The 15,732-nt window shown below is 40.8% G+C and overlaps 1 protein-coding gene across 2 annotated transcripts in view; it reads left to right on the top strand.

Moving 5' to 3' along the window:
- The first annotated feature begins 3,264 nt into the window (after window positions 1-3,264).
- znf438 (zinc finger protein 438) overlaps window positions 3,265-15,732 on the top strand; it is a 39,461-nt gene continuing 26,993 nt past the window's right edge. The window contains exon 1 of one of the 2 annotated variants that reach the window (XM_026362997.1): window positions 3,265-3,351. The gene's annotated coding sequence lies outside the window, so the exon portion shown is untranslated. Of the gene's footprint in view, window positions 3,417-15,732 lie in introns of both variants that reach the window. The other variant, XM_026362998.1, reaches the window with a different exon arrangement.

Below are 15,732 nucleotides of genomic sequence, written 5' to 3'. Positions count from 1 at the left end.
ACATGTAATCCATGAGTCGCCTCGGGACTTTGGCTTTTCAGATGTGTAGGCACATGCCAATGGAGAGGATAAATTCTTCCATAACCTCGCGCTAGTGGCGATGCTGCCAAACAGTTTCACTGGTGGCACAGAGACTTTCAGATGTCTTAGTTCCCAAAGAGTACATCCTGAATTATACTGCGGTAGCTTAAAATGCCTGTGTGGTATAAAAGGGGAAAATAGTTGCGGAGCACAGTGCTACAGCAGCACCACGCTGGAGAGAATTACTTTGACCGTCAAACCTGACTCAGACTGGCTCCCTGTACACCTTCATAGAAGGGAATTAACCTGCCACATTGAAACGCTTTACTGAGCTCCGGTCGATACTGTCATTATCCTAAAGCAATTCTTAATTCTATTTGGCCCTAAGCTAAAGATCCTCGTATTGATCACAAAGTAGGGATGCCACAACTACTTTTTTCTATAGTTAAGACCTCTATGTTGTTAAAAAATAAGCTCCTGCCTCACATTCTCCTCTGAAGAAAATCATTGTACATGTTTATGCACACGTTTCAGATTGATACCTGAGGATTTTTTATCAAGTATTACAGTCAGGAGACACAAATGATTGGTACTGCCATGTTTCATCAAGGGTTGCAGCAAAAAGGCAGCTCTCTTTCATATCCTGTTTTGGTAGATGAGAAATATTGATATTACTCGCCGAGCGCTATCAGCATGAAACAGAGCCTTTCAGAAAAGCAGCAGTGACAACACCTGTGCTGAAGTTCCTGATTACACGTCTTTGTTCTCAAGGTATCTGTCACCGCTGCTGCCTCTCAATACGTATTAAACAGAGAGACAGAAAGAGACAGAGAAATCCTAAGTAGCGTACTGTAAAGCCGAATGCCTTTTTCTGTCTGTCATCCTCACACCCAGACTGGCAGCATCGCCACCTGCCACAAACTATGCACTGCGGCCTGTGACAGCAGTTGACAGTACAGGACATGTGTAGCCCCAGGTGAATCAAATTGCAAAACTAACAACACCATGCTTCATTGCACCGAAAATGCAGTGTGAAACACCAGCAGAAAGGGTGCGTGTCAATCCACATGCATGTCTAAATGCACGTGTTTTCGGGTATGCATTTGTGTCATAGCTGATTCATCCTATAATACAGTATATTGTTATAATAAATACAGACAACATTGTGATTCCTGAAGGTGCCTGAAGCATAAACAAAAACACAACAATATTACTTTTTTAACTTAATAACTATATTTATTTCATATCATGGTTTCAAACAAATAGTTTAGCTTCCTTGCAATACAAGATAAGTATTAATACATTAGACAGTATACATATCTTTGGGTGGTGCCAGGTTGGCCAAGTACACATGTATGTTTGTGTTTCCAAACATTGTCTCACTTATACAGTTTACTTGACACATGCGCCGCTCATCCTTCCATCCACATATCAGTAGGAACGTTGAACCAGGAACATAATCTCTGTGGGAACAGTTTGGCTACAGTAGCAGCAGCGTTTACTGTAGTAACAGACGGAACTGTAACCACAGATGTAGCAGCAGTGTCGGTATCTGCTGAATCTGAATTAGAGGCTGTGACTGTGACCAGGAATGTAGCTTCATTTATTGGACGGGTGATAGAAAGCAACAAAATGTATCCAAGCACTCACAACCAGTCATACTGATCTAGGTACTTTGACTATTTCAATTTCTTGCCTTAAACAAGTACTTTACAGCTACAACCAGCAGTCAGCAACACACAATGTATGTATAGTGTGTGTTATAATATGTGCAGTACATGTGCATGTGGGTGCGTGTGTGTGTCATGTGTGTACGTTAGTATATGAGTGTCTGTGGGAATATATATGAATGACTCATGGGTTGTGCACATCTGCATAATTACCATGTGAGACACTGCCACATTCAAGTTTCTCTCTTGGGACAATCTAGACAAAAATTCAAAAATGCTTGATGTGATATTAGTTAAGCAAATTCCTAAACTAGTTTATGATTCATTCAGTTACACTAAATAAAATGACAGAAGGTTGTCTGTTTTACCAGGTGGTGATGGTTATACAGGAAATTATATTTTCCACCAGTATACCCTAAAATATACCTATAAATAAACCGGAAGAGTTTCAAAACTGATATGGCCATATTAATGGGATCAGGTATGAGCCATGACTTAATCAGTTTACAATTTACAAGTGTCTTTGTCATTGTCATTATAAAATTCCTATTTTCTCAGATGAAGGTTGCCAACTCACTTTTTTCAATGAAAGAAATCCTTACATAATAAAAGTCTCAATGACACTTATAGGTTACAGTCAGGCACATAGATTTTACATTATTATATTATTATATCATATTTATTTATATACTACCACAACTAGCGTCAACATTTAAAAACTGTTTAATAATAATCAATGAAAGGCCTGTATTTTCAGTTTCAGTTTCTACTTTATTAAACGGGAATTCCAGCAATTAAGTATGACTTTCACAGTGAAAAGCTAAGGGACTTTTAGAAAACAGATTAAAATAAGCAGAAACCTAAATCATGTTTGTAGATTTATGATGATCAAATCATGATTTATAGACTCTAATATGAGCCAAGCTCCACAGAAACAAGGGCTCCTACCAATAATTACCATTTTGTCAAATATTCATAATTGAACTCAACATAACTGATGACATCATCTTGGTTATTTTGTAAAGCTTTGGGAAGTTCCACAATCAAAGTAGACGCGAAGCAGTATTTATAGGCTGAGTAGTATTTACTTGTGTTAAGTTAATTGACTGTGGAAAGAAAATCGGTGGAGTGTCCCTTTAATTTAAATGTTGAGTGGATGACATTCACTAGTATCTAGTTTATTTTCCATTGCTGCTAGTTGTACACACACGGAGGATGAATGCCTTGTGTGCACATTACTCTGACTTTGCAGGACACCTCCTTTCCCTGAGTCTCCTCCACCAGGCTGCTGTCAGTGAAGGCGGTGCTGCTCTGCTACAGGTTCCTCCACAGCCGCTCTCTGATTGGCTGCTCTCACCGAGCGCAGCACAGTAGGTGCCCGGAATTTGACGAGACGTACCATTTCTGTCTGAGAGGGGTGGCCATTCAAAAACAAAACTTATTGTTGTGTTTCCCTGCCTGTTTGAAACGCACATTGTTAACTCAAACTGAAAAGTTAATGTATATATTTATGTTTATGTTGCATACACAAACAAATGTAATTGACAAATAACTCGGTCATGTTTGCTTCCGACCTCGCACCCCTGCCGCCGGATGAGTTCCACGGTTTGGATCAAAATGGCTGGAGAGAAACATTTATGAGGATCGACGGTTTAACCAGGTATTTACGAAAAATTAGCCTGTCTTTAGTTTGAAGGTGCTCCCTCCACATAACTGGGGATCCAGGTGAGACATGTTTAAAGTTAATCCAACATTTCCACCCAGCCCGCTGTTTTTAGACGGAGAAAATGAAGCCCAACAGGGCTCGCTTGCAGTGTTATCACGGTAGCTTTTAAATGCAGCAGAAACAATCTCCGGCTTTTGGTCAGTATTTGCAGTGTGAATAACAGCTTTGAACTCAAATAACAGCCTTCACAAAGTGTATATTGTGCATGAAAGTGCACTTGCAACAGAGAGTGCATTGATAAACGTAGCCCAGATGTATACATACAGCCTGTGTGTGTCGGTGATGCAGAGCAGGCCTGTGGCTAACCCTGCAGCTGTGCATCGCAGAAATGTCGTCAGTGCAGGATTCCCTGTGTGCACACACTGACATGACTGATCTTACACTGTCAACAACGTCTGTCCTTAACGTCAGCAGTAGTGGTTGTGCACCTGTGCAAAGTACGTTGTACAGATGTGAAAACCAGAGGAGGGGGTGGATGTTGGTTTCCGCCTCTTTTAATAGTCATTGTGTGCTTTAGTCATGCACGGATCATAGTTTGAATCAGCATTAGATTGATTCAGCCCGTTTGGTAGCTGTGACTGTAATACAGAAGGTTAAATGCCATAAAGAAGCCCTGTTGGAGCAGAAATGCTTGAGGAAGCACATGATACGGCTACGTTTACAAACAAGCGAGGATGCGCGCGCATCGGGGGGTGGGGGGTCGGGGGGGGGTGTCTCCCCATCGTCATGATGGCTGATCTGTGCAGAGGAAAAGGTGAAGTGCACCAGTTTGAACATCATGCCCCTCACAGACTCCTCTGCTAGCTGTAATAGAGGTGATCCAGCCTGTAGTGGTCGTAGCTTTAAATCCAGACCTGCCTGTGTTCAAACACTCACTTTAAACATACAAGTAAAGCAGAAACCCAGATGACTGCTGTGTAATCAGGCCGACAGCGGTGTCATTACAGGATTTAAGCAGCACTATCCACACTACTGACACTGTTATATTTTGGATCTCTTGTACAAGAAACCACGTTTTTCATCTGAAGCTGTCTGCCCCTGGCTCACCTGTTCCCAAACTAAAACTCTGCAAACAAATGAAATACAGAGGCTTAATATTCATTAATCAGCCAGCACGGTGACGGTGACCAGCTCTTTTTCCTGCATCTATGTTTACAGCAATGTGAATCTTAATATTTCTAGTAGTGCTGGGTGGTATACCAGTTAATCCGGTGTACTGGTTTGAATTTCCCACAGGGTATGAGTTTGTATATATATTGTGTTAACATCTATAATGCTTTCTATTATTGTTCGTGTTGAGAGTGCTGTGCAGCAAGCATTAGGAGGGCCCTCCTACTGACTGTATCTACTATTCTTAGTGATTACCAACAGCATTACACATTACAATAAGTGACACAAACAGTTAGTTACACTAATAAATGTACAAAAATCAGACAGAGTCCAAAAGGTTTAATATTGCTAGGTTTGTTGAGCCGTCGTTGTTGCTGCTGGTAGTAATGCTCACAACTCCGTCACCTCAGCAAAAGTGTTGGAAGAAGTGCATGCGATTACGTTTGTTGGAGTCGAAGCCGGCAGTCGCGTTGGCCATGAAACGTTGATCAAATGTTATTCTTGTAGCTGTTGCAGAAAGCTCACCAAGTCTGCGGTGCACCTTTCCTTAGGAAAGCTTGTACATCATCATTCGGTTGACGTGGCTTTTAGAATTCAGGCTACTGTTTAAGTCTTAGTGAATTGGCTATGTAAGTGATGTTGCTGCCAGTTTGAAACACTTCACTGGCCATGAGGTGTTGCACCAAAGATCAGAGTAAAGATCTTGAATTAAACACATCTGAGATGTTAAAATGAGGACTGTGATCGGCTGTGGTGAAGTGAAGCTGGATTTCTGTGGAGAGGTGAAAGAGAAAATTCCCCTCTAGTCAGAGCCACCTCACTGGAGCTGGAAATCTCTTTCACTGTGGTATAGAGTATGTTCCAGAAAGTGTTCCTGGCTTTTCTTTCCAGATACAACAACTTATTATTTTCACTATCTTCAGCAGCCCAGTTTTTGTTACAGAAAAGACACAGTAAAGATCTGCAAACCCCACGTCTTAGGTCTTTATGTGGGAAAAATGGACTGACAGTGTTTTCTTTTCAGAAAAGGCTTCACTTTTACAGTTAACTCTAACACGACTTTTATTTTTTATGAGGCATTGGAGGGTCAGTAAATTCCTCAGGGGGTTTAATGTCAATCTGATGTAATTCTGTTTTGTGTGTCACATCATTCAAAATAAGATCTGACTTATGTTAAGGCAAAAAATTTTCACTAGAAGTGCTGCCTTAACAATAGTTTTGTGCTGATGATGGAAAATGGTTCACACCACACAGATGAGCACACACTTTTTAAAATATATGACAAACTCCATGTTTGGATGCTTGATTATCACAGTAAGCATGTTCACTAAATTTCTACTATGCTTTTCTAGTTTCAGTATAGTTGTTGTGATCATTGGGAAATTTTGCTCTCTGTTTGTGGTGATTGGTTTTCTCAGGAAAAAAAAAGAAATGAGTAGAATTGGTCAGTTCTACCTGTTCCAGATAGTTTTAATTTTTTAATGTTATTATTATTACTATTTTGCTGCTGCATTACTGCTTATTGTTAGTAGTAATTTGGAAAAAGTAGACTGTTGTTATTTTACTCAGTGCTATAACGCAACACATTTAAATATTAATAAGAATGTCAATTTTAGTTTTTATGAAGCATAGTTTTTTTTTTAAACTGAAGCTCTTTTTTAGTGGTGGCAGTGTAGGAAACAAAATCTACACCTAGTAGGGTGCAAGTTTTGTGAAACTGTATTGATTCCCAAAGCACTAGCATTTTACATACATTTTGTATTTTTTTTTAACCCCCCAGCACTAAGTAGATGTTTTGATTGAATAAAATATGAAACAGTTTCAAAACACACTGCATATTGTGGTGTGTTCTTTATACTAATGTTAGTTTTCCTAAAATTACCTTACACAGATTCTCACAATAATTCGGCTTGCTTGCAGAATCACACAGAGTATATCTCAGTATATGGAATTTTAAAGGCTTGTCGTGATACTTACTCTCCAGATTTGCGCTAATGCACAGCCCTAACATAGAAGAATAAATGAAGACTCTTTGTCAGTGTTAGCTTGTTATAGATACGCTCACTGGCCAGTTTAGGTTGGTACACTTCGTACAATCTAATCCAATCCAATACAGCAGCTCTGCCATGAATTCTACTTTAACACGGTTATAATTTCTCAGTTTGTTTTGAAACTGAAGGTGATCATTTTACTATATCTTTATTACTGAGGTTATGGATATATATATATATATATAAATTAAAGGCCCAAAACATTAATAACACATTTTAATATAATGCACTCTAATAAAATATGAACAGTGGCAAAATATAGCCCTTTTTTTTTTTACTGTCCCATTAATGCTTTTTACTTTAAACATGCTCCACTCTATTGCTATATTGCGTTGCATTCAGCTTTATTGTTCATTTCACAGCAGGTTGCTGCTCAATTGGAAAGTTGGTTAACCTACTCATTCTATTGTCAAGGTTTTTTTTTTTTTTTGCCGACTCAGGGCAGCTCTGTGCCCTGTAGATGAGTCAGTGTGAGGAACACCCTTTCTTCCCTCCCACACTCACACATGCAGAGCCGAGTGTCACTGACAAGACCTTTTTTATCTTACTGCTCAGTGTGGGAAGTGTCTCACACGTCGAGGTTCATCAGCAAACAATGGTTATGAAAGAATTATCATTTATCACCAGAATATGAATAAGAGCCTGGCACCTAACCCCGGCATCCAGTGTAAACACATGCCATGCGATTGACTGGAGCGTTTACTTTGGCTAGAGAGCAGTTCCAGTGTGGTTTCACATGTGGCTAGATGAAGAGGCTGGAAGCAGGCAGAGGAAACTTAGATGCTTGTCTAACATTTCCGCTCAATCATAACCAAGATCGTGTTACCATAACACATACTCGCACACAAAATTTTTGTACTCAGGCGCCACTCATTGCCACACTTTGAAGTACCAGTCTAAGTAGTAGGGTAACAAAAAAAAAAAAAAGAAAAGAAAAGCTGAGAGCGTTCCCAAATCTTGTTGACGCTGTACACAAGGGGTATGAAAACTCAGCCAGTCTCTCTGCACACACAAACTCTTGCAGGTTGGACACTTTGTAGCTGTTACCAGTGCTGTTTTTCTTATTTAAATCTTGCTCTAAGGCTTGGCGTACTTTCTCAATTATGGCTTCTCTACATTATGGGTGCAATAAAGGCACTACACAATTGAATTAAAGTACAGCACTCTCCTAAAACAGCAATACACAGGCTAATTCAGTGATGCATTCAAAGACACAGTCCTCTTTATGTAAGTTTTGGGAGAAAACAGGCTGTAGTCCATCAACCTACTTAAACTAATAGACAAAAAACCTTTAAGTTTTCTTTTTTCTTAGTAATACCTGAATTATAAGCAGCTTATACATATCCTATCTGTTAAGTGCTGTCTAAAGATGTCAAGAGTGGAGCGATGAAGAACAAGGAAAGTGCATCTCTAGTCTGAATAATGAATGGAGACCATATTGTGGATGGAAAAAGGAGGATGTGGTTCGGTAATAGTCTGGTGAGCATTTCTTTCTCTCCTAAATTGTTGGTCTTGCTAAACTCTTGTTTCCAAGAAAACTTAATGAAAATTACATGTGAAGCCTAATGACTGACTTTTATAGGATTTGTAGGCTGCAGGCAGCTAAGGCATATGATTATATTAGACTGCAGCTTGGAGCATTAGCGTATACACTGGCCATGTTCCACTTTGTCGTGTCCATGGTAAAAATAGGTTGATGTGTGGTGATCATAAGAGCTTGATGGGTGTCGACTGTGTAGGAACACATAGTCTACACAATTTTTAGTTCTGTGTTTTTACTTAATGTAATGATGCATACATGACAGATCAAACTTCTAAATTACCTATGTCAGACAGATTTTCAGGCGGAATCCAGTAACGATCTGATTTTATAAATCTGTGTGTGGGTAGTGAAAGAGTATCACTTTGAGCTGCCCATGATCAAACCCCAAACTTTCCATGTAGCCAGCATCAGATAAGATGGTGGTTGTACTGGCCCGTTTCGAGGAACTCAAAGTGCGGCACAGGGTCTTCCTGTAAAACCCCACAAGTGTTCAGTGAATAAACGCTTAAAAAAGGGAAGCTGACTTCTGCATCTGTCATGAAAAAGTGTTGTAGTGGCTTGCTTGAGTGTTATGTTATTTTCTCTTTTTCTGTTGGTATTTTTTTTTTGATTTATGTTTAGCTGTAAATGGGATTTTGTTTTAGAAGGGTATTTCTTTACAGTTCTGTTTTTCTCTGTGGGAATATTTAGTGTGTTCATGTATTTTGCAAAGAGTAATGAATGCTAAAAGAAGACTTTTTAAAGACGTATTCAGTAAAAATAACTTTATCATTTTCCTACTGTTTTTACTAAAACAGATTAGCAAACAACAGTTCTGGGAATTAATTATTTCATTTAAATATGACCTGCAAATGTGAAGAGTCATCACTCTTCTTGGACCTACATGAAAATAAGCTACATATTTGTTTTGGGACACTGGTCAGACAAAGTAATTAAAGTTGTAGGCAATACTATTGACACTCTTCATTACTTTGTGACATGCTTTGTAAATCTAGTTGATTAAAAGATAAATCTATAATGACAAAAATGGCATAAATTTACTACTAATACTAACAAATTTCACATTGTGGGTTAAATTAGTTTCAATTTAGCAAGTCTGGATTAACCCAGTGTGTTGTAGTAGTTAGCAGTGTTTCCTCACAGCTAGAAAGACCTGGGTTCAAATCGAGTCGCCAGTCGGTTGCTTTTCTGTTTGGGTGCATGTTCTCCCTATGCCAGTTCCTCTCTAAGTCCAAAGGCATTCAGTTAGGCTCGGGTTAGCGTTGGTATTAGGTGGTGACTCTAAAATGCCCATAGTTGTGACTGAATGTTTGTCTGTTTCAGCCCTTTTATACACTCGAGACCTGTCCAGGGTGTAACCCACCTCTCAGGCACCTGGGATTGGCTCCAGCACCATTTACAGGACAAGCATAAAGGATGATGGAAGGATGGATGGATGGTTAGATGGAACCTCTAGCTAGACTAAAAGAAAACTAAAATAATGAAGATCTTAAAATCTGATTTTGTTCAATTTCCCTGGAGTTCTCCTGCCCAGAGGGGGTGACTTGCACTATTTCAACTTTGCAGTTTGAACCCAAATCCTCTGAATGTATTTTTTGTATTGAAACATTAAAACCTGGCTGTGGTAAAATGGATAGGGTGATTTGGATTTTACACACTGTGGATTTGGGTTTTGTAGAGTTTATTTTGACATGACTAGGTTTCAAGATTTAGATTTAGTTTGTAATATTGAGCTTTTCTTGGTGTCATCTGGAAACCAGCAAAAGAAGTAATGCGTGCATGAGTGCGTGCATGCTTGTGGGAGGGCAGGGTTGTAAATACTGAGTCTTAGCCTATGGAGCTTTAGGACACATTCATTTCTGGTTAAATGTTTTTACCTACATGGAGAGGGACATATTTATTTATGTCTACCAGTCTAAATTTCTCAATTAGTGTTTGACATTAGGGAAAATATAAGTCATTACAGGCCTACGTGTGTTTATTCTGTCTGAGACAGGCTTGTGAATTTGAAACTTAAACCCACGCCTTGTCATTCCTCTGAGGTCCCTCCCACACCAGCGGTGGGAGCGGCACGTGCATGAAAGGCAGCAGAGAGGCGTTCACTTTTATTCCCTGTCATTTGGCCCTTTCCCAAATATACTGTCCTCCGCACCCTCGCGGCTTATTTCTCTCCTTGTCCCTCCCACTACCTCCTCAGCCACATTTGTGTGTCTCCCTCTCTCTCTCTCCATCCCACAGCTATGATTTAGGTGTCAGGGTTGCTCCCATTCCCTCCCAGCCCTGGATCAAGTTACCCTGCCATTACTCAGTCGTTCCCCCTGTTAGGGTGCTCCATGTCAGGCATAGCGGAGCCTGCCTGCCTGCCTGCCTGCTTGCTGCCTGCCTCTCAGGACCTGTGGACTAGTACTGTTCAACCACAGACGCCCCTGGTCAGAGGAGTCGCTCCAGCTATGGCACAGGCTCCCTGGAAAATTATGCAGACGAGTCAGGCAGGCAGCAGCATTAGCTGTAAATGCATTTTCAATTTCATGTGTGGTGAAGAAAACTTAAGCATACAGGCTGCTTTCATCTGGCTCTAGGATAAATGGTTTAGATATGAATTCTTTTGTTCTTTAACTTTTTGCCCACAGACCCAAAAGTGTTCACTGGCAGTGTTGCCACACAACAGGCCCAGCCCTTTCCCTGTGTCACAAGCCGTCCAGTGATTTGTGGACCTCATCGTTTTATGGTTATGTAATGTCGGTTCCCTTGACAAGTAAAGCGTGTTGTTAAACCCCACACTGCCCTACTCCCATAAAAGTGAGTGATGCAGGCAGCGGAATGAGGGCCTCGCTATCCCGTTAAGGTTGGTCTCCCTTCTTACAGAGCAGTCCGTAGGACCGGGTGGGATCTGTCCAGTTGGCTCACCAAAAGAATGGCACAGCAGAAATTTCACTGGCTTGGCTTTATCATTTGATTAATGCACACTGAGTAAAACTTCTCCTGTAGCTCTGATTTATGAGAGTCAGTGAGGAGAGGTGTATACCTGTGTCTCTGCCCATGCTCGTTCATAGGGTGTGAAGTTATAGATAGAGTTTTATAGAGGCTACAGCATCCTCCTCCTATTAAACTTGTTGTGCAGTCTAGTGGAGCAATAACTCCCTTTCTGCTATCGCCATGCTTTCAGCTCCTCTGTAATTTATTTAGGTCTGACATATGGCTGTCCTGTGCGACAGTCGCACAGCAAGGTAGCATATCGCAGCACGGGAAGGCCCATTCAGGCTAGCCTAATCCTTTCTAATTGAAAGAGAGGCAGCGTTGTGGGCCAGTGACTTGTATGTGGCTCATCTCTCTGCTTGTTTTACAGTAATGAGACATCTGGGGCTGGAGCACAGAGCTGTTTGTAAAGGGAGAAACGGCTCTGGAGCCCGAGGGCCTGCAGGGCTGTCGCAGACAAAACAACAGAGCCTACTCCTCCTTTTCTCCTGTCTCTATGTGGGCATTTTATTTTGCCCTAACTGTATCTTGGCGCAGCCCCAGTGACCATGCTGATGCTAAATAAGATCTAGATCATAATAATGAAAACAATTATATATTTGGAAGTTTAAGTTTTATACAATGGTATTGCCATTTAAGGGTAAAACTGGACATTTTGCCCAAAAGAGAATGTCGATAACTACTGCAGTAGTTAATATGTTTCAGCTGACATCATAGTGAGGGCAGCTGACTACCTGAATATACTGAATAACCAAGTTTTTCCCAACAATAGATGTTTTTTCTTCTCTGGTGGCACAGGCATATTCCAATATGACAATGCCAGGATTGATCTGGCTGAAATTGTAAAAGAGAGGTGACAGTCCAATGTGTAGTCCTATGATATGTGTCACATGTTTTTTGTTTGTTTGTTTGCTTTTGTTTTTTTTAATGAAAAACACACACACAGCTCCTCTCTTGGGGACACGTTCTTCTGTTGCAATTTGTGTCTAACTTGTGTATCAAGATAATGGGAGTTGCCTGTTGACCTGGCATCTCTGGAGCAGGTAGAAAATATGTTGGCTGTCTGCACTGTGCTCTCCTCACCAATCACAAGACAGACCATGAATTGTGCCAGAACCTGCCCTTCAAAATGTCTGCAGTAGTAGGTCTTTCTCACATAGTTCCACAGTTTTGTACAGTGCCACAGCAACAGTTGTTGTACAGTAGCTAGACTGAATTCATTATATTCAAAGTTGAGATTGCTGTTTAGTCAGGCTCTTTGGTCTGATGATTTACAAAACCACTGTCAAATAATAATTGTTTATTGCTGCAGCCGGACAGATCTGATTGATTTATAGAACTTGGGTATAAATAGTTTATACCTCTGAATGCTAAAAGCAGTAAGGATAGAGAAATTGTATAAGGTAAGTATAAGGCAGATTTGCCAAGTATAAGATATTCTTAGCTTTTTGCTCATACCCTCACTTCGTTTATGTGCCCCTAGCTCCAAGCAGCCTTGCTGGCCTTGTATTGCCACAGTAACGGTGACCTGGCAGTGCATTAAGGCAGGTCTACAGCTACACTCCAGATCTAGTTGGACACGTTAAGCCCTCTACAGCTCACCAGAGACCTCTAAATTACTTCTTTTTGTGAGCGGAAAAGCACCTCACGTTTGAGGAGGATTTCAGAAGAGATTTTTTTTTTGTTTGCTGGTATTTTTTTCTGTCTCAGCAGCAACCACACACACACAAACACAGAGAGAGAGAGAAATCATTTGTACATCTGGGTCCAGCGTACTTCTAGCTGTTGAAGCGGTAATCTCTTACATCTACTACGTGTATGCAGCCTCAGATCTCAGTTTGCCTTCAGAAATAACGTATTCTGGACCTTAACTGAGGCTTTAACTGCTTTCTTATTGGTGGTTGAGAGCGACAGTGGTTGCTCCTGTTTACTAAATGATGCTATTCTGCTGGGGGGGGGGGGGGGGGGGGGGGGGGTTAGATGACTTGCATGCTCAGCTGACCTACTTTCTTCGTCCTAGCTCGCCGATGCAAACGCCTACTTTTTCTCAAATTCTGCACTGCCTCTTCAAGATACCAACTGCTGTAGGTGGCGTGTAATCAGGATGAGGTACAAGCCAAAGCTCGATCCACCTTGATGAGTGATAACTACCTCTGAGGCCTGTGTTGGAGGAAGCAATGCGAGCAAACGAAAGCAGCAGTTTGTCCAGCAAGTTCACTTGACGCCTACTTATGACAATCCTTTTTATTCTGCCTACTGTGGCTTTCTTCTGTGATTAGCAAATGATCCATCGATCCGCCAAGTTGAAGCACCCAGAGAGAGGGAGCCATATTTATCACATAGTGAGAGGATGCAGTGTGCAGGATGTTGCACTGGCTGTTCCTCTTTCATTGGAAAACCATCAAACATAAATCTGTGGAATGCATCTGTGTGATGTAAGCGTACAACAGAGTGGTGTTGATGTGGGGTGGGGTTGAATAAAAGGTCTGATGTGCTCCGCTTTCCTCAGGCAGTAGGAGTGGAGAGCCGGAGCACTATGGGGTTTGCTGACATTTGAGGAAAAAAAGCCCATCTTCAGCAAAGGCGCGCTTGCAAATCAGTGTCACAAGTGCAGGATTGGTGCTTTAAAATGGGAGAGAGGATGTGAGAGCTCCTGAGGAGCCCCCTTAGCAATGCACAGGGACTTTGGAGAGGGCAAGGTTTCTCCCCGTGAATCACAGCTAATTAACGAAGCAATTAAGATCAGAATCTGTGCACCAGAAAGAACTCCAAATTGTCTATACATTCAAATAGGGCATCAAAAGGAAATCCCTTCCATTCTTGAAAGGGCTAAATTAAACCACCAGACCCTTTCCTCTCTATCATCCCCGCGGTGAGTCACAATAAAGACCAAGCCAACGTTACACTGAGTTAAAGCCCTCTCTGCTCCATCAGAAGCACTGTTCATAATGCATTCGCTATACATATTTCAGCTTGAGTGAATTTATTTCAATAAATAATGTCACTCCAAGGGCGCACTTCGATCTTTCCACAGCGGCCACGCTGACTGTAATCCACCCATATTGTTAACTCGTTCCTCATGTGTCTCCTGATAGATTAACAAACAGTTTATAAAGAGAGTGCTGAGCATGTCCTAAGTTTCATCATCACTACACACTGACAAAATTACTTCTTAATGATGGATATATTTTCTAGTTATATTCTACAACGAAACGCTGCAGGAATAACTATGGGTATGAGCATAATGTTAGGGCTTACATTAGTGGGTGCAGAGTGGATGCATTTTATGGCACAGATTACATTTCGAGGACCTTCTGGTAGGCATTATTTAAAGTATTTCAACTGCAATGTCAGCTACTGTGTTGACTTTTTTAATGCCATATCTCTTCCTGAAACTGGGTTAGGACAATGCTTCATGGGACTCGGGAAGTATTGCAGTGCTCTCCTGTCATTTACTATGAATATGTTGGTCAGCACCAATGTTTGTGTTCTTTATATCCTAGAAAAAGTGCATATTTCAGTGTTTTTTAGTCCAATAATGGACAGATTATCATGAAACTTTTCACAGACATTCACAATCCCCAGATAGTTAATTTGATGATGCCCTGACCTCTTCTCTAATGCCACCAGCAGGGCCAGAGGTTTCACTGTATTTGGTCCAACTGGCTTTTCATCAAGCATGACCAGAAGGCTGGCTTTAAGAAAAATATTGCAACAGCTATTAAGTACATTGCCATAACATTTGATACACATATTTCTGATTAGATTAATTATAACTATGATGATAATATTATAATTTTTTATACTAGGAAAATTTAGGGCATGTCGATGCAACTGCCACAGACCCCTGGAGCAACTTGGGGTTCAGTGAATTGCCCAAAGCCACCTACATGTAAACAGGAGGAGCTAGAAATCAAACCATCAAACCTTTCAAACTAGTTGACAACCTTTTTTTTTACCCTCTAATTAACAGCCAAATGGCATTACATTTATATACTAGATCTAAAGTCACTGTAGGCTGATGTCTGGACCTGTAGCACTATAGTCAGTTTTCCATGCATCAGTATTTAGTAGTTGCTAGGCTGCCTTTTTACAGCTTTCATTAAAACTGATCGATTTGCTCTTACATTAGAACAGAACTCTTTATTTCATCGTCACCAATGAAAGATAGATCTGTTTCCTAGGAGAAATCTACTTGGGAAATTAGCTTTTCCTAATCGCCTCCCGCAATTACAGAAAACAGGTTTGCAATTTACATATCACTTTAATGAGATCAGCTTCTTAGAGCAAGCCGACTGTAACCCGGTTAGTTAAGTGCATGTAAACTCACTAATACTGACCTTTGTTCTCTCACAATTCTCATACAAAACGTTCACAACATGCACAAGCCTTTTGATATACATTTAGTTTACAATGACTCAGAGGATCAATACCAAACTTTAGAGTTCAGCTTGTATGTTATGGTGTAATTGTGGCTTTCTTTAACTTGAGCACATAGATTTCTAGTCTTGTGTGGTGCAATGTCTGTGTTTACTGTGCTTGTGTGTAACTCTTTTGCCAAGCTCAGTCACAGTACAGTGCAGCAACAGGCCTCTTACAGTAGGTTTCACTGGCTGATAAGTGTTGTGTCAGGGT

Source organism: Anabas testudineus, chromosome 2, assembly GCF_900324465.2.
Source record: "Anabas testudineus chromosome 2, fAnaTes1.2, whole genome shotgun sequence".
NCBI lineage: Eukaryota > Metazoa > Chordata > Actinopteri > Anabantiformes > Anabantidae > Anabas > Anabas testudineus.
This window is presented reverse-complemented; position numbering and strand designations above follow the sequence as displayed.